This window comes from Argiope bruennichi, chromosome 6 (assembly GCF_947563725.1).
Source record: "Argiope bruennichi chromosome 6, qqArgBrue1.1, whole genome shotgun sequence".
NCBI lineage: Eukaryota > Metazoa > Arthropoda > Arachnida > Araneae > Araneidae > Argiope > Argiope bruennichi.
The window spans coordinates 32,134,009-32,160,054 of NC_079156.1; the positions used below are offsets into that span (position 1 = coordinate 32,134,009).

General features: G+C 30.8%; 1 protein-coding gene across 2 annotated transcripts in view; it reads left to right on the plus strand.

The window, feature by feature from the left end:
• LOC129971305 (protein sprint-like) overlaps positions 1 to 26,046 on the plus strand; it is a 157,390-nt gene that overhangs the window by 101,757 nt on the left and 29,587 nt on the right. The gene's annotated exons all lie outside the window — the stretch shown is intronic.

The window sequence follows — 26,046 nt, forward strand, 5'->3', positions numbered from 1 at the left end:
GATCACGCAACTATATGATATGAAACACGTCTTCTTACGTGTAGAAAATAATCAACTTATTCTCAGATTTGGTTGAGTGTTCTAAAACGTAGATAATTATTTATTATTATTAAAGCTTTGCTGGTGAATCTATTGTTCAAAGATTCGGATCGATATTTCATCAAAAAGTAGTTAATATTTTCCTTTCGTTAAATTAAAAATTAAGATTGTTCCGCTAAACTTAAATTTGGAATTAATTAAAAATCATTGTTAGCAATTTTTCTTATGTTGTTGTGCTCTGCTTGCAAAATTTTTTGAAATAATTCCCATTATATTGATATTTATGTGAGAAAATTTTGGAATTTTTGTGAGAACTCAGCATTTTACCTTTGCTGAAAAGTGAATAGTTGAATCAAAACATATTTCCAAATTGGAGTCAAAACAAAGCTTGTCTTCTAGAATGTGAATAGATACTTGTTAATTACTTTATGCCACGAAGAATATTTACAAAAAAGGCTGTTCTTGCAATGAATTTTAGATTCTGTTTTGGAATCATAGCCAGTAATAATATTAATAACTCAAATTTATTTTGAATTCTTTGTTTTTACTAAAAATTAAATATAGGTCACGATGTGAAACAAATTCGATAAAGAAATTCTTCGAGGTAATCAGGCATGCATTGACTAGTAACATGCAAATGAAAATGACTCGATGTTTCTTGAAAATACACCTTATTGAAAATCACAGTTATTGTGCTAGTATTATTAAATGTAATTGAAAATTTAAGGTATATAATTTTAAGATATAGACAGATAAAATTAAAATGATATGTAAGAAAATTAAGAGTCAAAATTGCTTTAATTGCTATCTTTTCTGTGTACTTGTCTGAATTTTTATTAATATAAGAAAACTTCATAGCGATTTTAAATGCTTCCGATTCAATTTTTGGATACTTTATTGTACTTGTTGTCTCATTATAATTTCTGCCATATTTTGAATATATTTATTATGGTAAATGTAATAAACTGGTGATTATCGATAAGTTAAGTTTTATGAATAATTATCGGATTAATCACATTTATCATAACATATACATTTTTTAAAAATATTTCTTCTGAAACGAAAAAATAATCCAGCGCTAGTCACTATGGATTTTATTTTTATTTGTAATTGCTGATTCACTGGTACACGATTATTTTGACTTTATTAATGTAAAAGTAACGTAAAATATCAGTTGTTGTAGAGCTATGACAAAAGACTCTTACAAAAACTTTATTAACCATCATTTTTTGATATTTATTTTATAATTTTAATCTTATGATTGTTTTAGAACATATACTGCATGTCTTTTAGAATTCGCCTTTTGGTATTTATTTTAAAATTTTGGTCTTTTGATTGCTTTAGAACATATTCGGCGTATCTTTTAGAATTCGGCAATTGTAAACTTTTTCTTCGTGAGACAAAAGACTGGCTTGTGTTTTTGTGTGCCATACATTACGCCATCGTGTCAACTTTCACTTCATTTTCAGTTTTTCCCCTGTGGGAAGAAAGGTGTTTGAAGACAATTGGAGTAATGAGATTCCGTAATTCTCGAAAGCTCATGGCGCATTTCCTCCTCTCTATTGTGCATTATTTTGCTATAAAAATTTATGTTCTTGTATTTGTTTTGGACTTCACAATGGAAATAAATTGAACTCCCCTTTGTTCTTCACAGTAGTGATTACTTTTAATCACCCTTGGACAATTATCCGCGCCATTTATTATATAAAGTGGAATTGTGTGGAGGTATATTTTTAAAACTCGGACAGTAATTGTCTCTTGTAATAAATCTGCGTGTTGTTAAGGTCGAGGTTATTATCGGTGTGCTCTATTTTTTCATCGCTAAATTAGAAAAAAGTTATGTCTCTGTTTTTCTAAACCTGATAAATTAATCGCTTTTAGAATGCCCTTTGTTGCCTTTGGTTATCCGCATAGGATACTCTGGTTAGTGTCTCTATGTTTCTGGTCTCGTTTTCCTCCCCGTATTATTCAGTGTGAGTAAATTATATTTTGTTTCTAAATTTGGATTAAATTTAATTCTTTTGTATGATTATTTAATATTTTTTAAGGAAAATGTGAAAATAATTTTAAAGTAAATTGCTATCTGATAGCATTCGATTATTCCAAGGATAAACTTTTGAAAGCTATCATGGAGATAAAGCGATTCAGCATTTTGTTTTATTCTTTCATTATTCCATTTGTTATTGTGTTTATCTTTTGCCTTTTATCAAGATGAATGTATAACGAAGTTATTTTTTGTAGCACTCTTTAAATTTTTTTTTATTAGCGACAAATTACATCGCCTAATAGCATTACTAGATTTTTATTTATCGCACGAAATCGTGACAATATATATGTAAACACATTTTTTAGCAGTTGAGTGACCGAATAGGAGAAGCTTTAGAAAATTTTAAAACTCGGCTTTATTCACTTACGAGAGGTATATTATGTACAATGCAGAAGCGATGGTCAGACTCTTCCGTCACCATCGCGACACAGGAGTATAAAAGAGCAAAAGAAACCGAATTTTTTTCCCCCAGTAATTTTATACTATGAGAAAGTAGAAGTTGGATCAGGAAATAACATTTTAGTATGAAGTTAATATGTGTTAAGATAAAAAATTGGAAATTAAAATTAAGATTGAAATTGGATTTTAAAATATAATTACATATGTCATTTATACGTTACATTGAACAGTAGATTGTAAATAATTTGACGTATTTGTAGTTCGTAATTTTGTATTTCAGAATATTCCCATAATCTAATTGTCTTTCATTATCCATTTGCCCTGGTGTTGATTCTAAAAGTGGAATGTTAATTGAACTTTTATCAGCATGTATATCAATTATAGCAATTACAAAGTAAAAATTCTGATTTTTTAATATAATTTTTTTAGATAAATACATTATCTGAATGGTTAATAATTTTCTATTTTGAAAATCGTATTAAATAGAATTTCTTGAGATTAATCGATGATTTTGCAAATAAATTTATTGCCGTTGTTTTTGTTTTGGGAATATCCATTGACAGTAAAAATTTTGCTCTTTAAATTTAATACGTTCTTTTAAATATTTTGACCACCGTTTAAATCCAGTTTTCTAGTTAGATTAGATTGTGTTCATACAGTTTTAATAGAGCTCATTTATACCGTGCATGGTTCCTGGCATGCCTCTATAAATTTGATTTAACTGGGTTTCAGAGCCAGTTCCTCGAACGCTGTCTCATCTCTTGTTTACATTATGACCAGAGACGCCTGGGCGCACGCGACAGCTTGCCCCACTTCCGCGCTCGTTTGCTGGATGACCAAACTCGCGCAACGAACCCTGATGAAGACACTTTCTTAATGGGTGACTCGTGTTAAAACTCTTAATTGCTCTATGCCTCGCCGATCAGATTGTAACTTCCCATTTGTCACTGTAATTAGATTTAGTTACTCATAATGAATCTCGACTGCCGTCAGATTAAAAATGATGTTTCTTCAGCACTCTCGCGGAAAGTTTCCTGAAATTCTGAAATGTCTTTGGGACTTGTCACAGATATTATTTTGAGGAATAAACGTTTGGCTTCATTTTCAGAATTCGTATTTTCTTTGGTGTTGCGTTGAACCGGAAGGGAAATTTCGTGGAAATATATTATTTACTATCGATTAAACAAAATAACTACGTATATTATTATAAGACCTCAAACTTCACTTTTAGTAATTTGAGTTTTGTGATTTCTATAATAAATATGAGCCAAGTTAGGTTGCTGAATCCTTGTGTTAATCAACTAACCGCTTTTGGCGACCGGCTAGTTCGCCAAGAGTAATAATGCTTGGTAAAATTTTAAATTATGGCCTCAGCAACATCGTGATATTTCGGAGTTCTGCGGTGTGACAAAATGGTCAAGAGCACCTACCTCCATATCATAATTTGGAATAATTTGTAAGTTTAGGGAAAGATTAAAATTAATTGAATTAATTTAGACGAGCGCATAATACTCTAATGTCATAAAATTTTGTATAATCGTTAGATTAGAACTTTTAAGATATAATTACTAATATAAAATAATATTTGGATTATTTATGGGGTAAATAGAACTTTAATGGAATTATGTTGCAAGTGCCTTTTATTATAGGGACTTATTTAACTATTTGAAATTATTTATTTTCGAAAAAATTCAGAAAATTTCACTCGTGTAACAAACACATCGTATCTTACTAAAGCCGAAACAGGAATAATTTTGAGGTTTTAATCCACCAGATTGCTAACAGAATTAGTGCATGAACCGGAAGGGAAATTTCGTGGAAATATCTTATTTACTATCGATTAAACAAAATAACTACGTATATTAGTATTAAGAATTAGTGTAGTGCATTCTCAGCTTTAAATTTTAAATTGAGTGATTTAATGAACTTGGTTTCTTAATAGTTACTTCAGCAAAATATTTTTAAGTTTCCAATTTTGGTAGTTATATAACTCATGCTGCTACAGAATCCTTATAGCCATCCTATTATGTTATCATTTTATTATGTATCTCTCTGTCATCTCCCTAAAATTGGAGCTTAAAATTGAACTTTAAATTAAAGTGAGAGTGATTAAACTAAAATGATGGCATTGATTTTGATATTGATTAGCAGACTTCCATATTTTCTTTCTGGATAAAAATAACTAACTTTACAGCTAAACTTTTTGTAGTATTTTATTATTATTATTACAGGTGGTTGTAATTTATTAATTTAATAGAATTTTGCTGGAAGTTAGTAAAAATTCAGTACATTCTACTTATACATTAAAATTTGATTCTTGTAGAATATGTTTATATTTATATATGGAGTGAAATTATTACTTGAAATCACAACCATTAATAACCTAAAGCTTACCAAGTTTGACAATAAGCATTTCATGTATCCTACAACAGGGGTAGGCAGACTTTTCCAAGGTACGAGCTACTTCTAATTTTTTTCAAAGTTGCGCTTCATTCAATGGCATAGGTGTGATAAGCTATAAAAAAGATCTACTATATTTATTATAACTTAATAATAAATACGGAATGTGTATTTACCTATATAACTACAAATCTAATAATAATGGCAAGATACAAACATAATAGTAACAAAATAATATTTTCTTTTAGTATGCGGGTCTCAGGTCTTAGTGAAAGCGGTCACAACCAAAATGTCTGGGTGGTCCACCGGCCGACCGCGATCGACTTAATGCCCACCCCAGTCCTATAGTTATTGAGAAATTAGCCGATTGCATGATAATATGTGCTCTAATTTGAAAAATGATTTAGAGTTGCTGCCGTTTTCTTGGGTCCGAACGTAATAGACTTGCAAGCTGCTGGGAATCATTCAAAATTCCCTTCTTATTTCTTCTTTGTCGAAAATACAAGCTCCTGACTAAAGTATGGTGTCTAACCCAATTATGTTTGATACATCGTGGCTCGACAAGATTGATTTCGCTTGAACAATATGAAAGAAATTTAATTTTTCGCTCCATGCTCTTATCAGCATTGACAAATGTCGTAAATTCTGCCATTCATTTCACGAAATTGCTCCATTCTGAATGCAGGACACACTTTTTCCTCATCTCGTTGTAGGCGATTTGTTTCCATCGGTGCGTTCCACTTCAGAATGAAAGAGTGCGTCGTGGGAATACAGAAAGTGATTTTTTTCCCCTCCTTTCTCTTTAATTTCCTTTCGTGCAGATAAAAACTAAAAGAGAGAAGGAAAACACGTGTTTGTTGCACATTTGCCAGCCAGTAAAGCGATTACTTTTTCTTTTCTGTTTTTTTTTAGAATAATAGTTATGCTCTGATAGAAATTTTATAGCTAGTCTGCGGTAGAACACGTGTAGAAAAAAAGGCTGATTATTGAGAAATATTCTCTGTGGCATAATTTGTAAGATTATACGTTTCCTGATCCATTTAAATGTTGATCTGTGAAAAACTATTTAATGGCTGTGAGCATAAGAAATAGTTGGAAGAGGTGGGAAAATAAACCAAAATAAAGCCAGGAAGTATGCCACTTTAAAACAATTTTCTGTATTTTTTTGTAAACATTTAGGCTTAAGATAAGAAATAAATAAACTGTTACTTGTAGTTCGTTTCATTTCAGATTTTTTTTTTTTTTCCAGTAATCTGTATAAATCTGTTTCAGAGCGTTCGGGAACTCTTGTGACTATATATTTGTTTACTCTAAAATTTCTTGCTGTGATTCCCGTGGTTCTAAACTTATAAAAATAGAACATTATTATTATACTTGTCTGGACATCGTATTCTCATCTTTGACTCTATTCTGCAGATATACTACAATTTCTTTTGCTGATTTGTCTGAGTCAATACAAATTTAATAAAAGAGCGAGTGAATAAAAATACGATTCAAACTTGTTAATTTTTGTTATGTATTTGAATTTTCACTTTAATTTTTTTTTTCTTCTGCTGATATAGTTCTGTGTTCTTTTATTATTTTTGGAAGGTGAGAAGTTTTATCCTTCATATTATAGTGATTTATTAATATTATTTATAGACGTCCAATTTCCAAATTACGAGCACACACACACGCACACGCACAAAATCGAGTTTCAGAACTTAATTTTAGATTAGAAAAGAAAAAAAGGAGCAATCCAACTTTATTCCAGTAGTTTTCTTATTCAGTCAGAATAAAGGTATCATTCGGAAGGAATGAGCGTAGCATTTAATATTAATTTTTTGGATGCAAAATATATCTAACCTTTGTGTCATACACATGCAAAAATGAACAATTTTGAATAAATTTAAGGATTCACGAAGTATTGAGTAATAATTTAAATTATCACTATTTTTGTCAGTATAAAACTATACATTTTCCATTTTATATTTAAAGCAAATAAAATGAAGTTTAAAACTCGTATCACTCGTATAGCGGAGTGAATAGACTAATTGAAAAATTTGATTTAGTAAGAATTTCTTTTGATAAGCAGAAATATTAAATTATAGAATAATATAAAAAGTTTCAAATAAAATTCATTTTTAAATAATTGCTCTTTATATAAAAAAAAAAAAAAATGAGGGATGCACTTTAAAGAACGTTTAGCATTACATAGTTCTGAAGTTAAGATTTAATTGTAACTACAATAAAATTTTTTTTAAAAAAAATGTTTTTGTGAGCATGCTTTATACTGAAATCTACTCAACATAGAAAAATATATTGAGTCTTCTATCTTCATTATAATTGATAGGGGGGGGATGCGAAAATGAAGTATTAGTAGAATCAATGAAAAAAAATTTCAATTGTAAAATATATTATTGTATAATAAGTTTAATATATTTTTAAAACCAGCAGAATGGGTCTGCGCAAATTTTTCAAAGATGTTATCCCCTCCCCTCGTGTGAAATTCTGGACCTTGAGTGAGGCCGCAAAGGCCTTGCATGACATTAGTGAACAATAGTTAATAAATTTTGATCTTCGGCGTGAATTCAGTATTTTTATTGAATTTATCGTGTGATCCTTGGCAATTTTTTTTGGCGGCAAGTTCCTGGCATTTAGCGGTAGGTACCTGAAAATTGAATTTGTGCTTTTTTGAATTTGCACTGTTTCCAACTGATTGAAACCAAAATTTCACACAGAATTATAATTGTATCACAAAATGGCGATATATTTTTTAAGCCATTGTGTTGCATTTTTGAGTTATTGCGTTTAGATTTGATTAAAAATTTGATAGGTACATTTTAATCGTTAAATCTGTATACTAAGTTTTATTCATTTAGCTCTCTGTGATTTATAGTTTTCGTATTAACGTGTAGCCGGACAGACTTCCCCTAAATGGATTTGATAGAAATCTACAAATTTGATCTTAAGACCGTATACCAAATTTCTTCCGTCCAACTCAAAGCATTTTTGAGTTATTTTTGTTACAGACGAACAAACAGACATAATGTCATAAATATGTTTTTCAAGTCGGGGTGGGCTAAAACTTAAAGTTCGAATTTTTGAACAATTTCAGTATTTTCCCTGTATTTCATATACGAGAAATTAAAAATAATTACTATAGAGCAAAAAATTAGTATTTTTCAAAAGATATATATTTTTAAAATTTTAAGATGACATAAAATTTTTTTATTGTAATATTTTCGAAATTTATCCCGGAAAAATAATAAATTTTGTTGAATTTTAATTCATTAAAATTTTAATGAAAAAATATTTTAAGTTACCTAATCACATTTTCTAATATGTACATGAATCAGGCTTGGTAATTTTAGATCAAATAATCTGATCTGTAGAACGCCAACGGACATACATTACTCCTTACTATTAGGAGATAATCGTATTATATAATCCATTTGGATGGAAATATTATTGGAAAATATAAAGCCATCCTTCAACCCATTCGGCTTCAATCTCTTAGTCGCCTTCTTTCTAAAGCACGCACATGAAAATTTATGGAAGTTATTGTACATTTATAGGAGTTTTCTCGATTCAATTGCCTATTTTGATATTTCTTTCTTTGCTACCGGTCCTTAAAACCACCCTCCATCAATCTCCGAAGCCTTATTCACTCGGTTGTTCGCAGCGGGGCGGAAGGGGAGTTCAGCGACTCCTGGCGGCCGGGAGGGGCAACATAGCTGGCATCTCTGCATAAATACCCCTTTCCGTACAGTTCACCTGAAGTCAAGGACACCCCTCCGAGCGAGAGCGCGCTTAATTAAAACAGGAATGGATGCGTCCTGCCTGCAAATCACTTGCCCGCGATACTCGAGGGAAGCCAATTAAGATGCCCACTTGAGCAGTGCCTTTTCTTTCCTTTCTGCCACGCTCTGCAATGATGGACGGCATTCGGATTTGTATTCTCATCTGGATTCGAAATGACAACAGGTGCCTCAGATTGAGATGTGTGCGGATCTATTTGATAATCGCATCATTACGAGACAATTGCGCCAGCTCAGTTTCATATATTTCCTGCCTGTATGGATTTCTTTCCTGAAGTCACTGTTGAAGTTTACTACATTAGACGTACAGATAGTGCTTTTTACTTTCTTGCGTACGAAGTATAAAAAAAATATTGCAATCGTTAAAAAAATTCGAACACGAAGTTTTATCAAATCTCCACATTTAAAAATTTCTTGTATCCAAATAACACATTTTTGGAATGTCTATTAACAGGGTTTCTCAAAAACGCTTTGACTTTAACGGATGAAATTTGTTATATAGATATGAGACTACATTTGTAGATTTTTCTCAGATTTTGAACTAAATCCATATAGAGGAAGTCTGTCTGTCCGGCTGCCCGAATATAAGATAATCCGATAACTGTAAAATGAAAAGAGCTTAATAGATCAAATTTGGTGCATAAACCTAACATCTAAAATGTAAAATAAGTTTTAGACTTAGAATCAGATCCGTCAGGATATTGACCATCTGTCGGTCCTTACTTTCATTAGCATGTAAACGAAACTGAAAAACACAAACGAACTGAAAACAGGCGTTCAAATTATATATTCGTGCTTGTATATTAACCGCATCTTGGCGATGAATCGACAAAGATCAGATGCCAAGGAAAAATAAAACAATATCAGAAGATCATATGCAATCGAACAATCCATTAACTATTGTTCGCTAATGGCGTGGGACACCATAAGTTCTGAGTCCTGCACCTTCTCCCAAACCTAAAAAGGAAAAGAGAAAATATATCATCTCAACAAAATATAAAAACATGTAGCATTATTGCATATTTTTTAAAACTTTTGTGCATTAATATTTTCTTATTACCCTGTTTTTCTGTTGGTTTTTAATCCCAAAAATATTATTTTATATTTCTTTCATATTTTTAACTTTTTGTTTATTTATAAGATGTTTTAATATTTTATCTGCTAAATCTCCGATTGTATATTTTTCCTGGCTCACCACTTGATGCTTTAAATATATTTTGCATTTAATATTTTACAATACGCGATTCCTCTGTTTCTTTCGCGAAGAGTTACTTCATGATGTTTTAAGAATCTTAACTCCTTCTATGTTTTATCACCATGAACCTGATAATCCACCATAAATTTGGCGCAGCATAGCCGAAACTGGCACTTCCGCCAGTAAAATTCAACCACACAACAACTAATGGCGTGCGATTATAATATACAATTATATTTATTAAAAAGAATACGAGAAAATTTCGAGGAGACCATTACTGCTTTTTACTAGAAAACGAATGACCATCGGAGAGTGAAACACTGATCTTCCGAAAATCTATTTTGCTTTGAAAAAATATATTTCCAGAAACAGGAAGAAGAACAAAAATTAAATTGAGAGTAAAAATCTCTTACCCAGAAACTAGAAGTGCGGAACCGAAATACTTTTCCTAATGGCGATCATTACCTGAGTCAATTTTCACTTCTCTTCGTAATCGGTTGTTTTATTATCCTAACCTTTTCTCACTTATCCTTTTTTTTACTCCAGAAATTGCTGTTCATTATCGCTAGTTCTAAGAACATTAAACTTCTCTAAACTAGAACGAATCGCTTTATTATCTTCTTTGTACCTTTTCCTTAACTGTTGGGGTTTGCGGAATTTCTTGGCTCCCGAAACCAGTGAATAAATACTGAGTATACGAGATGAGGTCAAATAATCTCTGTTTCGCTCTCTTATTTAATTATTTATTTTACTTTCTCGTATACGAAGTATGCAAGTTTTGTTATCGTAAGAAGAATTCGTTTTCGAGATTTTAATGAATCTTCATGACCTCCCCGAATTCGGGGTCTGATACCTTTTTGGAATTGTTTCTGTTAGTAAACACGATAATTTAAGAATGTTCTTGAGCTTGACGTTAGAAATTAGGTTTGTGGTGTAACATTCCCCGTTTCCCAGTACTGATAAGACATTTACAGCCAGCTGTGTCGTCACTGTTACTTACTAAACTCCTCGAGATAGCCAGTCTGTTCATTCGCGACTACAGTGAAAGACCACATGTGGAATTCCTCGTCCAAGAGGTATTGATAGTACCTTCAAAGAGAAAGGGGTGTCCAAACATCTGGACGCTAAATGTTTCTCATTGTGAAAGGACCTTCCCACGACCCACTGGCGCCGTTGAGGGAGCATATTGCTGAACCCCGATTGGCCGAAAGAGAGCTCAAATGGCCAATGTAAATTAAGAGGCGGAGATTGTCGCCGAAATAAAGTGCGGAGATTTTTTTTAGGAGAGAGAAGAAACGAATTACAGGCAGACTGTTGGACTACGCCCACGAGTTCAGAGTCCGAGAACCAACTGAGTTTCAAGAAAACCCTTCGACGTCGACTGTTATATCTCCTACTACAGGTGTAAATAACTATTTATTTAACCAAGATTAGAACAAGTTGTTCTTTTGTATATATAGGACTGTAAAATAAAGAATTGTCTGGAAATTCTGCTTCGTTATTTGATCAGTCTAGATCAAGACATTACAGTGGTTTTACCCCTAATTTATAGATTTCTATTAAACTTGAAACCAAATCCATTCACTAGAAGTTTGTCTGTCCAAATAAACACAATAACGAGTAAGCGCAAAGAAGTAATTGGATATAATTTTGCACATTCTTTTAGGGTCCAAAGCGTAGATCAGCATCAACTTTTCAATTAAAATCCATTGAAGGATTGACCATCTGTGTGTTAGCATTCATATAAATGCTATAACTCAACTTGTATAGATTAAATTTTGATATTCGGTCTTTTACAAAAATGGTAGCTCAGTGTCAAATTTTGATTTTAATATGTCGAAAAAAATGGCGTCCAAAATGCATATTCGAATTTCTTCACTATATTCTAAAGTATAAAATGCTTATATGTGAAAATGACCAGCATGAGTGGTCTCTTACTTTCTCGCATTCCTCTAATAAACAGAGAACGTATCACGTGGCATTGGCGTACAATAGTTACGAAATATTAACTTTTGGCATCATTTCAGAATTTTTATTGAATTTATCGTATCATGTTTGGCGATTAATCACCGGCATCCGTTAATAGTATCCAAAAATCGAATTTGTGTTTTAGACAGTTTTTTTTTTTTTTTATTATTATTATTATTTTCTCGATCGATTGGAATAAAAATTTGACAAATTTACAAAATCCCATACCGAATGTGATATATTTAAATCATTGCGTTTTTGAATTATCGTGTTTACTTATTTCTGAAATACAGACCGACAGACAGTCGACCCGTAGTTATATTTGGCTCAATTTGGTAGATATCTACACTGTAGATGTTAAATCTGTATAACATATTCTATATATTGTGGTGGTATGTAGATTATTATGATCCGTGCAGGAAGCAACAAGACGAATGTTTTTAGGAACATTTCTTTTAATAATCACATTCACACACTAAACAAGCACAAAGACAAGACATTCACGCGCGCGGCTTCACAGTTCAGCGTCACATCTCATTCCAATTACAATCGCAATGCGCTATGGGATGACATATGGGATGGCCTAATCAGATATCGCCATCTAGTATCCAAAAGAGAAGATAAGAGTAATGCAACTGCTACAATATCTAATTTTCTTCGTTTGGTAATTTTCTTCGTGTTAACTTATAATCGAACAGACGGACTTCCTCCGAACAAATTTTGCTCAAAATTTAATAGAAATCTGTAAATTTGGTATAAAGACCATATACCAAATTTCAATAGTTAGCTCAAATCGTCTTTGAGTTATCTTTGTCACTGACAGACAAACAGACATTTTTTGAAAAAAATTTCGAACTCAGGAAGGAAAGCGTAAAATTCGAGTTCGAATTTTTGACGTTTGCTGTACTTCCTCTATACAATGTATACGAGGAAAGTAAAAATATGAAAGTAAAAATATTCGTTTTTTTTTGGGGGGGGGGGACTTCCCGTGTATGCATTTTTTAAATGATTATATAACATGAAATCATTTTTTTTTTAATTTAAAGTATTTTACTAAAGTTGCAAACTGGAAGTTATCAATGCTATTTGGCTTATATAAGTAACAGCAAGGCTCGTGTAGTCGTTTGAAGTTCAGTACACTTTCGAGTAATCCATTTACGGACATAACCCCTTGGATCCCAGCGCGCTTGTGCGTTAAATTGTGTTTCCGGGCGCCTTTAAACAGTTTGTCGAACAGCATCCACTGATTGTCTAGCCGTTTTCTAAGTGCCAGTGTTTTCTAACATATGATGAATAGTTTTATTTCATCCGGATGCATTTCTATTGAACTTAAAAAACAAAAGTAAACAAGCTACTGCAAATAATAGTCGTAAATGCACGCTTGAGGATCTCATTTGAATGCCTGCGCCATTTATCTCGGTGGACCTAAGTGGGAGTGAGTTGGTGGTTCCTTACCTACATTCCCCCCCCCCCCTTTCTTCCTGCCTAGAAAAGTTATCCCAGATCGAACATAAAGAACGAAGAGGGGGGGGGATCCTTTGTCGTTTGTGGGAGCTTCGCTTTTCACGCTTATCCTACGCCTTTTCTTGTTGATGCCACCTTTGCTACGTCTGTCAAAAAGAGGCAGTGAATTAGAGCGTGTTCTAAGCTATTGAATTGCTGTCTTTACGATTGCAACACACTTATATAAAAAAATAAATAAAAAGTTTGACTTTGGACATTTTTGTTGATATCCAGATGAATTTAATAATATCTTGTTCGTAACTACTTCAAGATGACTTCCGAAATTGAGTTTATAAATCTCATATATTCAAAAACAAATAAGTTGTTATATAGGCCTAGAAAACTTCTGCTGTACATGGGGGAAAAAAAAAGCTGTTAAAACCATACCTAAGAAAGCCTAAATCAATAGGAAAAAAAGAAACCAAAGAACAATGGCACTTTCGCATTCAAAAAAGCAAATAGCGGAGATGAATTTGTGACAATAGCTTTTATTCTCAAAGTATTTTTTTTTCAATGAGCTACTGAGAGCTTTTGTTTTAACTTTATTGTGAACTTATGCGTTTGATTAATTCATAACAAAACTGCCGCTATAATTGTCTTTTTATGCATAAGGACAGTTTTTTATTTCATAAAACAAATGGCGTAAAAATTATACACATCGCAATGTTTTAATTGCCATTTCTTTTGAGAGCGAAAAAAAAAAAAAGTACATTAAGCTAATTATAGTTATAGCCGTCGAAAGTTTTCATGGATAAATTGTGGTATTTTTTCCTTTCTAAACATGCAAATTGCGCTTTATTTTTTTATAGAAATAAAAAAAATATTTTTCTTAAAGGCTGTATTTTAAAATTAAAAGTGTGTAGCACTTGGTTAAGAACATGTTTATTTTTCTCTTCTATATTCCATAACCAGTCGCCACATATATTATTATTAAGTGTGTATTCTACTATTACATAGCGCTGTCTGTTTTTGAAAATATTTAATTGGCTAATTTAATAAAATTGTATTCCTTTTCCGCTTTTATTTTAATTATAAAAAGGAAGAGTTTGCAAATATTGGCGCCTTGCAGCTTATTATTATTTTTTTATAATGCTTTACTTCCCTTGAGTAATTCCTAGAATATTAGAATTGCTTTCATTTTTTTTCCCGTTCTCTTTTTATATATCATACACATACAATCCTAGCCACAACCGAAACTGATGCACGATGCTTAGAAACTTAATCCGTCTCTTCAATATAAGTCCACTACGACTAATTAACGAAGTTAATTAACTTTTCACGTTCAGCTCAAACCTAAATGAGTAGCAGTGAGATTAATCTTTTTACCCCTCGTTCCATCAACAGAGATACCGAACTGCCAAATGTTTTCCAAGTAACTGTTAAAAACTGTTATTGTGATACATTGATAAGGTAATGAGATGACACTTTAGCAGTGTCATTTCTAAGAGGCTTATTTTAACGTTTTGGAAATTGCATATCAAACTTTGTTGTTTTCTTTTAAGATGTGTGTCGAATTTCGGGAAGTTCCGTCAACTTGCTCGAGGCTGTTTACTTTTTCTGGTCATATAATGCCATATAGAATCAAGTAATTTTTAGGTTGAAATCTTGATCCTTTTTTTATTTTGCTTGAGAAATTAAGTAAATTGGCTTTAATCGTTTGCGATGGAAAAGTTAATTGTGGACGGATCTTAAGTGATTTGGAAAAACTGACAGTTGTTATATAGTTGCACTTGAATTATGCATGATTTTTTTAACGTAATTTAATTTCTGAATATACTAGTAGTAATTTGAAGAAACATACAAGACAATACATATAAAGTTGCAATTCCTTTATATTATTGTAACATCGTTACACGAAATCTCACAATATTTGTGATTAAAATATTTCTTTCGTGAACTTTGCCTCAAACATTTTATATTCCCCTTTTAAAACATTAGAAAGAAACATAAGGAAGGAGCTAGGTGCTTCATGGATGTAAATAGTAAATAAGGGATATTAAAAACTGAATCTGATTGGAACTTATCTTAAATCTGATTGGAGTCGAACGAATGGTGAATTTCCGATTAGGCAGCTGTCTAGAAATCCTGGACTGAACTCTAGGCAGCTAAGATTTTTGCGGGTTGTTAGCAGATAGATTAAAAACTGTTAGTTGTGAAATAAATAAATAAATTTGTAAGAAATACAAATTTTTTCGGTTATAAAATATTAAGACCACATCGAATTAATTAAAATAAATAATTAACTAAAGTCATTGATTAAAATATAATTAAGTAGTTTTCATAATATACTGGAATATCAATTGTTCATTAACTGGTTACTTTATATTCATTTCACTAGGCGGAACCAATAAAATAAGAATTTTTAATTTCACATTTGTTTGAAGTTATTTTTATCTCTTTATAATTTATCATAATGATTAAATGCTTTTAATTATAAAAAGTGATAAGTATAGAATAATAATTATTGGCAATTCTATAAAAATTGTATTGCTCTAATCGCTTTTCACCATGCTATTTCAAGATAAATTCCATTCTCCATGATATATTAACGATTTATTCAAAGAAGGTGTCTCGTAATGCGCTCTGCCTAGGGCCGAAAATCCGCCACAGCTTTGGAATGCTATTGAAATACTGTGAGGTCACGGAATGTTTGTGTTGTTACGACATCAGTAGGGAGTTCCTCATTATTGTGGTCTATATGACACAAAGTTCAGTTACAATCAAAATTTCGAAAGAAGGTGATGATACATGTGCTTATTTTATATTTAAACAACTCGCGGCAGTGATCTCCCCAAACCTTTCTTGCATACTCTCTAATAAAGATATTATCCCAGAGAACGCCTTACATGGCATTGCTTATAATAATTACGAGATATTAGCCCTGGCAGGAATGTAGCATTTTTACTGAAGCTATCGTGTGATCCTTGGCGAGTTTTTTGGGCGATTACTTTCTGGCATGCGCTTAATAGTGTCCGAAAATCGAATTTACTCAGAGCTACGTTTGTAACCACGAAATCACGTACCAAATTTCATACATTTAAGTCATTGCGTTTACATACTTCTGAAAGTATAAGCCGACAGAGATCAACGCGTTGTTGTATTTGGCGCAAAATTTAATAGATGTCTACACTATAGATGTAAATCGGTGTACCAAATTTTATCTATCTAATTCTCTTCATTTTGCGCCTTAACTTTTATTCGGACAGCGAGATAGAGAGATTTCCTCTGAGAGGATTTTGCTCATAATTTGATAGAAAGCTACAAATGTGGTCTGAAGAGTATACCAAATTTCATCCATCTAGCTCAAAGCATTTTTGAGTAATCTTTGTCATAGACTGACAGACGGACATTTTTCAAAAATGCATTTTTCGAACTGCGGGAGGTCTAAAATGTACAGATTCATCAAAATTTCGAGTTCGAATTTTTTGACGATTGCAATACTTCCTCTACACTTCGTATACGAGAAAGTAAAAATAAATTGAAATGGGATTGAATGTGGTTAAAATAATACCTGCCATTTCTCATATGAACAAATTTCTCAATTTCAAGACAGATTAAAATTTGTAGATGTACTTAAGCAGTGATTTCTGAACCCCGATGCCCTTTTTTCTCTTTCAAGCTCCTAAACCTCCTTTTTTTATAGCTTTTAATTAGTTTTTTATTGAGTTTAATCTATATAAACATCTTTTAAGCATGAAATTTTATGACTGTCCTAAATAATAATACTTTTAACTGTCGGTAACTTTCAATGCAATTCAATTGATTTCAATGTGTTATAGATTTAAAAAGAATCTTTTTTATAAGTCATTTTCAACAAAATACCAAAACAATTATGACGCTTTTTTTAGCGCAATTTTAATATTAATTACAAAGTGTGTCAAAATTATTGATCCATTCGCCAACTATAAAAAAGGATCATCGTGAATTCGAAGATAGGATATATAATATGAAATTTAAAGAATACTTGATTTTAATTTGAATAAGCTGGAGTACATTATTTTTATTGATGTAACGAAATTACAAAATTATAATGTGATAAAAACAAACGCATTTTAAAATTTATTTGTACTCTTAAGCCTACAAGGCTCTTAGTAAAATGCCTTCTTTATTTATTTTACAATCCGGCATTGTTTAATTTTTAAACAGAAATGATAATTTTAAAACTTCCATCGAAATTCATAAAAGAATGATGAAAAGTTAGTGTGAAAAATTCGAAATATCTGGACCATTCAGTGACCCTCCCGCCCGTTTGTGTGCTGCTTAAACTACTCCATCAAAATCTACTATGTGAAGTTAAAAATATGTCATATTTTGATGACAGTTATAAAAAGGAACGATAATGTGTTTTGGCAGTTGACGCTTAGGCTCTTTTTGGACGCACGGCTACTGACGTTGAACGCTAAGTTGAATACGTCAAGAGAACAATATCGCGTGATGATTTATCTCGGTGGCATGAATGGCATTACGAACGGCAGCATTTAGCGAGGATGGCTGCTCGTGCTAAATCTATTTCCCGTATAGGTATCCCTAAAGGACCATAACTCACTGAAATATGCATTCGAGAGATCATTTGTTTCCGAGATATACCGGCTAATGACGACTGCTTGCCACAACCTTGATAGAAAGTTGCAGTTTTCATTGCTTAAAAAAAAAATAACTCTTCTTACATTTTAACATATTTAGTTATTTTTATGTATTTATGATAAATGTGTTGGATTGCTACAATAACTAATGGAAACAATTTTAAAGTTTGCTTCATTTAACTGAATTTGATATTCTGGCGTTTGCATTGTTTTGTAAATTCTTATGGAGTTCCTAAAAAAAAAATAAATAAATTACGAAATATGCAGAAAAGCACAGGGAATCTTAGCTATTTAAATTTGAAGTCATTTTAAATGTGTATGTTAAGTGTCTTGGGCAGGATGAAAGTAACTACGCAAATTCATCGTTAGTAAAAAGTATTCTTAGAATTTTATAGAATAACAATTCTTTAATATTCTAGGGAAAAAAATTTAAAAAAGAAGAGTGATGATATGTTTAACAGTTCCCTCCCCCGCCCCCATACTCAATTTTTCCAAACCTTTTTTTTTTTTTTTTCCCTTTCTTTTTACACCAGCAAGTTGAAATAACACTGATCTATTTCTTCGGAACTGCTTTAATTTTTTTTCTCTAGTTTCTAATCAGATAGCATTCTATCTTGTGGAAAATAAATAGTAAAATAAGTCTACATGATTCTTTTCTTTCTTTCTTTTTTTGATTCTAATTATAGCATCTCTGAATGACCAATTTCAGCACATAATTTTAGAAATAAAGTAAATCGTTTTATTTATATCGTATAGACATACAATTCAAGAAATGAAACATATAGTATCAAATGATTGTTTCCAAAATTCTCTATAGATGGTGGGAAAAAAATAATTTAAACCTTCTTAAGTTATTAAACCTTTGAAAAGAAGAATAAAGAACTTTGTAGTTGTATTTTTTTTAAAGGAAACATCATATTATTGAATTCCTCAATTTAAAAAAAAAAAAATCAAACATAATCCACGTTATTTTTGTATGGATAATATATTTTCATGATTATTAATATAGATACGTATCTGGTATTTTGTTAAAAATAATAATAGCTAATAGTCAATGGTCTCTTGCATTGATACGATGCTAATCGATTTTTTTATATTTTTTTTATTGAAGGTTATTTTTGATTAATTTTTCTTAGTATGTTTAGATTAAATCACTAAATGATCATATAATTTCCAATATTGCTTAATCCGTGAACTGAATTCTTTCATTTGAGAGGAGTGTCTTATCTGAAAGAGATTTATAGCGAAATTGGCTGTTTGCATGATTCTTTAGCAAAACAGGAAATATTTCACTCAGACGACGATCCGGCGTAGGACAAGGCTTGCCTTAATGTTATTTTTGTCAGGTTTTACGCTCGTTGAAAAGAAAAGAGGATTAATCGGCGAATCTAATTTTGAAATGCCATTCTATTATTAATATTAATGGTCTTGCGTTTTACGAGCTTCTATCTGGCATTAGTAATTTGTTTGTGAGGTCAGCATGATTGGAATGACATCGTGGATTGTATTTTCTTAATCTTTTCAAGACAAAGTGGTTTCGTTTTAGTCCACCGAGCATTTTATTTTTTTCTCAGCCATTATGTCGCTAAAATTCACCATAGTGGCTTCGAATCAAGCTCTCCCTTCCCATATTTGTATGCAAATGTATGAAAAAATTGACATTTTTATTTCTTTATTATGTATTTGATTTAATCTAATCAATTTCCGCCTGAAATTCAGTAGTTTTATGTTATGTGCCTCAAAGGATTAAATGGAAACATTTTATAGCCTTTTAAAAACATTAAATACAACAGTTTGTGTATATTAATTATTCATTAATTTATAATTTTTATATATTGTTGATTAGACAATTTGCTGTGCTTAGTTAGCGAAGGAAACTAGGGTGCGAGGAGTACAAATTGACAAAATTGGTTCCAACAGCGAAAGTTTTTGTAAATAATCAGAAACATTCAGCATCTAATATTTAATACATAAATAAGTTGAATAAAAATATTTTAAACAAAACACTTTTTTATCTGTGTACTAAAAATTTTTTTATCTTCATTATTTTTTACTGTTTAGTTTCATCCCCCCCCCTTTTTTTTAAAAATAATATTATGGAATAGTAAAAATACTTTTACTCAAGTTGGTGTTTTTATTTGTGGTTTTTGTATAGTAAATAAATTCAATTTCTGTTTATTAGAAATTCTTTTGTTTTGGTTGGTGTCGAAGCAGAAACTTATATTGAAGATCCGATTTCAGTGATGCTCAGTTTTTGTCCTCATTGTTTGCTCATATCTACTATTAAGACGTGTGTGTTCATGCGCGCGCATGTGATGACGCTCTACAGAATCTAGAACTACGAAATTTGGTATCGATGTATTTTACAAGGAGGAATGCGTGTTTCGGAGAAATTCTTTTACGATTTTAATTAATTAAAAATGAATCGAAGTTTTGATCCCCCCCCCTATAAGTACAGAAAATATTATAACACAAAAATAATTCTTTACATCACCTTAAAATTGAAAAAAATGTTTTTTTATTAATACCAATTGAATTGTTATGCAAGTTTTTTTTTGTCCAATTTTAATTAATTTTCAAACAAACTTATTTTGAAGTATATTTCACTATTCTAAAGACGCTCTTATCGTTTTCACTGCTGCTTTTAATATTTCATTCTGGACTTTTCTTCTTTCATTGGTATTGAAAATTTGATGATACGGCTTATTTTTGGATGTTGAATAGATTTCTTAAAAATATATTCGTAATCAATTATTTAAAACTTTGACATATTATCAATTAAGATTTAATTTCACCAGTTAACATTAGTGATTTTTTTAATGCATCTATTTTTTTAAAAGCTGTAGTAAGAAATTTTTTTTTGTATTAGTTGAGGTTTAGAAACTTCTGTGCCAAATTAAGTTAAAATTTTAGGGTAGACAGTAGAAAATTAGGGAGATGCAGAGCACAGTAATCATAATGGTGTAGGCTTCTAAAATAATATTTATTACATGCCTATCAAAATTTGAATTTGAAATATACTTTGTTGCGTAAACCATTGAGAACCAGTTAAATAATATATTTATTTATTTTAAAATTTTAATATTAAAACTTCAAGCATCTTGTTCTGCTTGATTAGATTGCAAAATTGCTCAGAAATTGTGTTTCACTTTTCTTTCTTGTTGAAGTAATCAATAAATTGCGAATGATCTGTCGGACTCTTTAATCAAAACAGACCGACAAGAGCGCTCTTCTTTTCCATCAAGACAGGCATAAACAACACATCTTCGATCACCCCGTTATCTTCTGGAATATTTCCGAAAGGAGCAGCCTTCGCGGGTCAGCCATATTTGGGTATGCATGCCTGCGTCCTTCCGACGAGAATAACCGCAGTGTAAACCATGCTTAACCAGTGGAACAAACTGCTGCGTACTTTCAGGTTTATCTTCTTAGTCCCTAAATTATTTAAAAAAGGGGTATGTTGGATTTGTTTAACAATCTTTTTGCAGAAATTATAACACATGTAATTTCGAAGTAATTGCTAGGCAACACACGTATTAAGAGGCTCTTCTTTCAGTTAATAATCAATTTAGTTCCACATTTAAACATATTTTTAATGTTATCAAAATGACAATGACTTATTTTAATTTAATTTTTTTATTTCAGTAACAATGTGAAAATATTTTTTAATTATTTAATTTTAAATATGTATACCATATTTAAAATTCTTCTAAACTGAATTGTAATTATTAGTTAATGATTAAAGAATTTAATTATGATGAGAAATAATAATGCAAATAATAAACTTCCAACGAATATAAATAACAAAAATTTTGTTGCAGATCTTGCCAAGTGGAAGGTAACTTATATAGGCAATAAATTATTAATATTCCAATACATTTTGACGTAGTAATTGCCCATGTTTTAATCAACGGTTTTTATAATTCGTTGAGTCTCGTTGTTTTTCAACATTGTAGTCCTAATATTTTATAATTAAAAGAATTTATATATACATTTTTTTATAAATTTATTTATCTATTAGCTAAAAATTCTTTTTAATAGACCTTTTGAGTGCTTCTTCCTCTAAGACCAGCGATTCTATGCAGTTGTTTAATCAGAAATACGCCTCTGCTACTAATAATGCTATAAATTCTTAAAAATAACTTCTAAATTGATATTTATGTTCCACCTCGGAATTTAATTATCTCATGGAATATGGAATGGAATATTTATATATTATGAATGTGGAATATTTTTAATTCAATTATTAATACTAAAAAAAAAAGGAAAAGAAAAAAAGGTGAGGTTCCTGTAATTTTGAATATGGTTGGGGAAAGCTACAAGAGACGAGATCATCTAAGTAGTTTCATGTTATTCAAAATTATTTTATATTTGTTTTTATTTCGAACCGTTTCACTGGTTCTTGGCCTTATCCCGTCTCGAAATATTGAAATTTACCAATTTAAGGCTTTTTTTTTTTTTCACCTGACCAAAACGTATAATTCATAGCAGTTTTTGCAAATTTGCTTATCATCATAATGTAAATAGTAATATATTGCTTCATTTTGACTATTTTTAGCTGAGTAATTATATTGATTTCTTGGTGATTTACTGAGGTATTTTCACTCTGACTTGAGATGATTAAATAATAGGTCCCAATGTCGACATTTGCTTGATTTGATAATTTATTTAATATATTATTTATTTTACCCTCTAACCCTATATTATTTATTTATTACTATTTCACCTGCTCTAAAGGGTGTAAGGATATAGGAAAGTTTACCGCTATATGCAATTTTTTTAAACATGTTTATTTAATATAGCAATTAGCGAAGTCTTTAATTGTTGCACGGAATTTTCTCAAGTTCTGTTTGGATGTTCATAGAATGGCATGGTATAGAGCTCCCTGTTATACACACGTGGAAAAAATAAAAATAATTATAGGATTCGATGATCGGAAAAGTACATATAAGGGGCGACTGTTTAAACAAATACGAAAAAAGTTCTGATTTTCAGACTTTTTGGATCATATGAACCTATTGTATTTTATTAAAAAGAGAACGATCCGAGGAGAAAGAATATTTATAACATTTCTTAGGTAATGAAGAATAACTTATATAGAGAGAGTTTTGTATTTTTGTTTTTCTTTGCAATAAAATCCGAAACATTTTTCTTTTGTAAATGGAACAGAAATCGTTGGATTAAATATTGATTAAGATATAACACTTATATGTCTGTAATGATACCTTGATATATAAACTATTTGACTACTATGTTGTGTACTTTTGCACTTTATTTTTTTTAACTGATGAGCTGACGATTTTAATTATAATAATAAAAATCTTTTCTTCTCACTTTGAAAGGAAAAAAATATTTGTTTTTATTATATTCCATATTTATACTGTAACGTTTGATTTATTATAACCAAAGATGGCCTCCGACCGTAAACTTCGGAAACATGTCGTCCGGCACATCCAACATCTCCGTGTTTCAATGTCAGTCATCGGTTGCGATGAATAGATTAGAAGAATCTCATTGATGAGCCTTTGTGAATGATATCTGCCTGCTCCACATTTAGGTTGGATCTGTTTACACTGCGCCGAAATTAAAAGAAAATGCCGCTGCCTGCATTCATTCAGGATTCAGCTTGTTGAGAGCATTCATTTTCTGATTCCGAATTCAACGAAATCGATTGTTGCTACTACATCGATGACAGCAAGGAGAATATAATTAAATGCAAACAAAGTTGCACAATTCATATTACTTCGCTGAATATGGGATCATGCCATTCAAGAAAAATGAATGAAAAGAAATGAAAAAATTTTAACATTGTAATATTTGATTTTCATCGAAAGATGGTTTGCTTGTTTGTTGTTGGTAGTAATGACCAACATGTATGGTACCTGTTTGATGACCCAAACTGAGTTCGTTCTCAAACCACCTTCAGGTAGCTTCAAGACTGGAGATTAATTTTTCTTAATTAATTAATAGCTTGAAGCGGTTGCTTTTTATAGATATTCTTTTAAAACAAGAGGAAGAAGAAATACCATAGTTAATGTATTGTCCAGTTTGCATGTGCGATCCAATTCACGGATCCTTTTTATGTTTGCTAATATTGAACCTCGTGTAGCATCATTAGTTAATACAATATACAAGGCCGTACCAAGGCGATAGTACGGCGATCCGCCAAAAACAGAAAGAAAGTGTGCCAAAATGACCAGTAATAAATTTTTGAAGTTAGATTGGTATGATTTGCTGTATAGAAAAAGAATGCAAGAATGACTGATAAAAAAATTGCTGATAAATTAAAATTTTTTTAGCAAAATACTACTAATATATATATAATATTGCTGTAGTGGTATTTTTTCATTTTTTTAGTATGTGTATATGAAGTATTTTTTATCAGTGTAGCTCATTAAGGTTATTATTTGCTTAGAATATACAATTTTTCTTAAGCCTAGTTACAAAATTAAAAAAAAACTTGATAAAAAATGCGGAAAATTTTGGGAGAGAGGAGGATTTTAGTGGCGGTGAAAGAATAACAAAAATGTATCACATAGGGAAAGGGTGCAGCTTTGGCCTTAAGCCAGGAATGATGAATCTCCTCTATACAACTATGTCATTGCAGCTGAGTTTTTGATGCCGATTCGAATTTGATTCTGTTCATTTATATATCAACATACATCTAAAATTTGCAAGCATATTGAAAAGTACAATAATTCTTATTTGCATAAGTTTTGTGACTTGTACTTAAAAATGAAAACCACAAAAGCACCTGATATTCCTAAACTGTTTTAATGCAATGTAAGTATTTTATACACTGTTTTAACTAAAAACTATTTCTCGATTGCTCGATCCAGCATTTTTTAAATAATAATCGAGTTATTCTAAAATATGCCAGCCCAGAGTCTGCCATATGTTAGTAATTTACTAATTGGCTCGTAGCCGGTCTGTGCAGATATCTTTTATGCCATTTTCTCGCTCGAGCTGACATGTTATACGTCAAGACTGCCAGATTTGTGTGAAATTTATGTCTTGTCAAAAGTTGGTCCATTAAATTATGCAATTAAAATTGTTAATAATTTTATTTTCCTGCTGAACTTATAAAATAAGTTTAAAAAATACGTAGTTCATTCTATCAGTTTTTTTTTTTTTTTTTTTACTTCGTGGAAGGGAAAAAAAGTTTTCTTTTAGCTAATTCAATTAAATAATGACAAAGGAACGAAAAACTAAACGAAGCGCTAATATGACAGGTTTAGTTTAAACTTGATCTGATAAAGAATGAGTTGTAAATTTATTTTTTACCAACTGTCTTTATTAATTTTCTATTTAGCCGGTATATTGATTATGTGTAATTTCAATTAAATCTCTTTTGCATAACTTTCATTTTATTCATGAATCTTTCAAAAATGTATTTTTAAGTACCCAGTTATAATAGATATCAGGGTCTGGTTATTTTATTAACCTTAACTTATTCTGTTTATTATACAAATTCTGCTTTTTAGTAGAGAGAAATTCCATAATGCTGTTAGCTGTCCGGTTACTCTATCATCTAACTGTACATCATCTTTCGCTGCAATGTAGCTTTACTTTTTTTATTTTTTATTCCTCATTTAAATTGCGGAGTTAATAATCAGAATCTTTCTTAGAGGAAAGCAAGCTTTATATTTCATGAAATATTGGAAATACTTTGAATCTACTGCATCACTGAATAATCTATAGTTGATTTTTTTTAAATTACCAAAATCCAAAACAAAAAGCAAGACAACTGGATTGATATCATAAAAAAAAACTTTTTAAATTTTAAAACGGTGTAAAAATTAGTTTTATTTAATAATGTTATCGAGAATTATCGCGAGAAAACATTAAAAAAAACTCGCTAAGTTTTAAAAATTTAATTAAAATTTCAAAAAAAAAAAAAAAAATCGCACTGACGTGCAGTTTTTATCTTCCAAAATCTATTTATGCTAAATTAATTGTTACAGCTGAACTCATTGAAACGCAAAATTTCGAAAAATAGAAATATCCATGTTGCGCGCATTTATTTATTTGTTTATTATTATTATTTTTTTGAAAAAGATAAATTTTCTATTTCTTTGTTTCAAACTGAAAAAAGTTGGTTTATTTTTATTA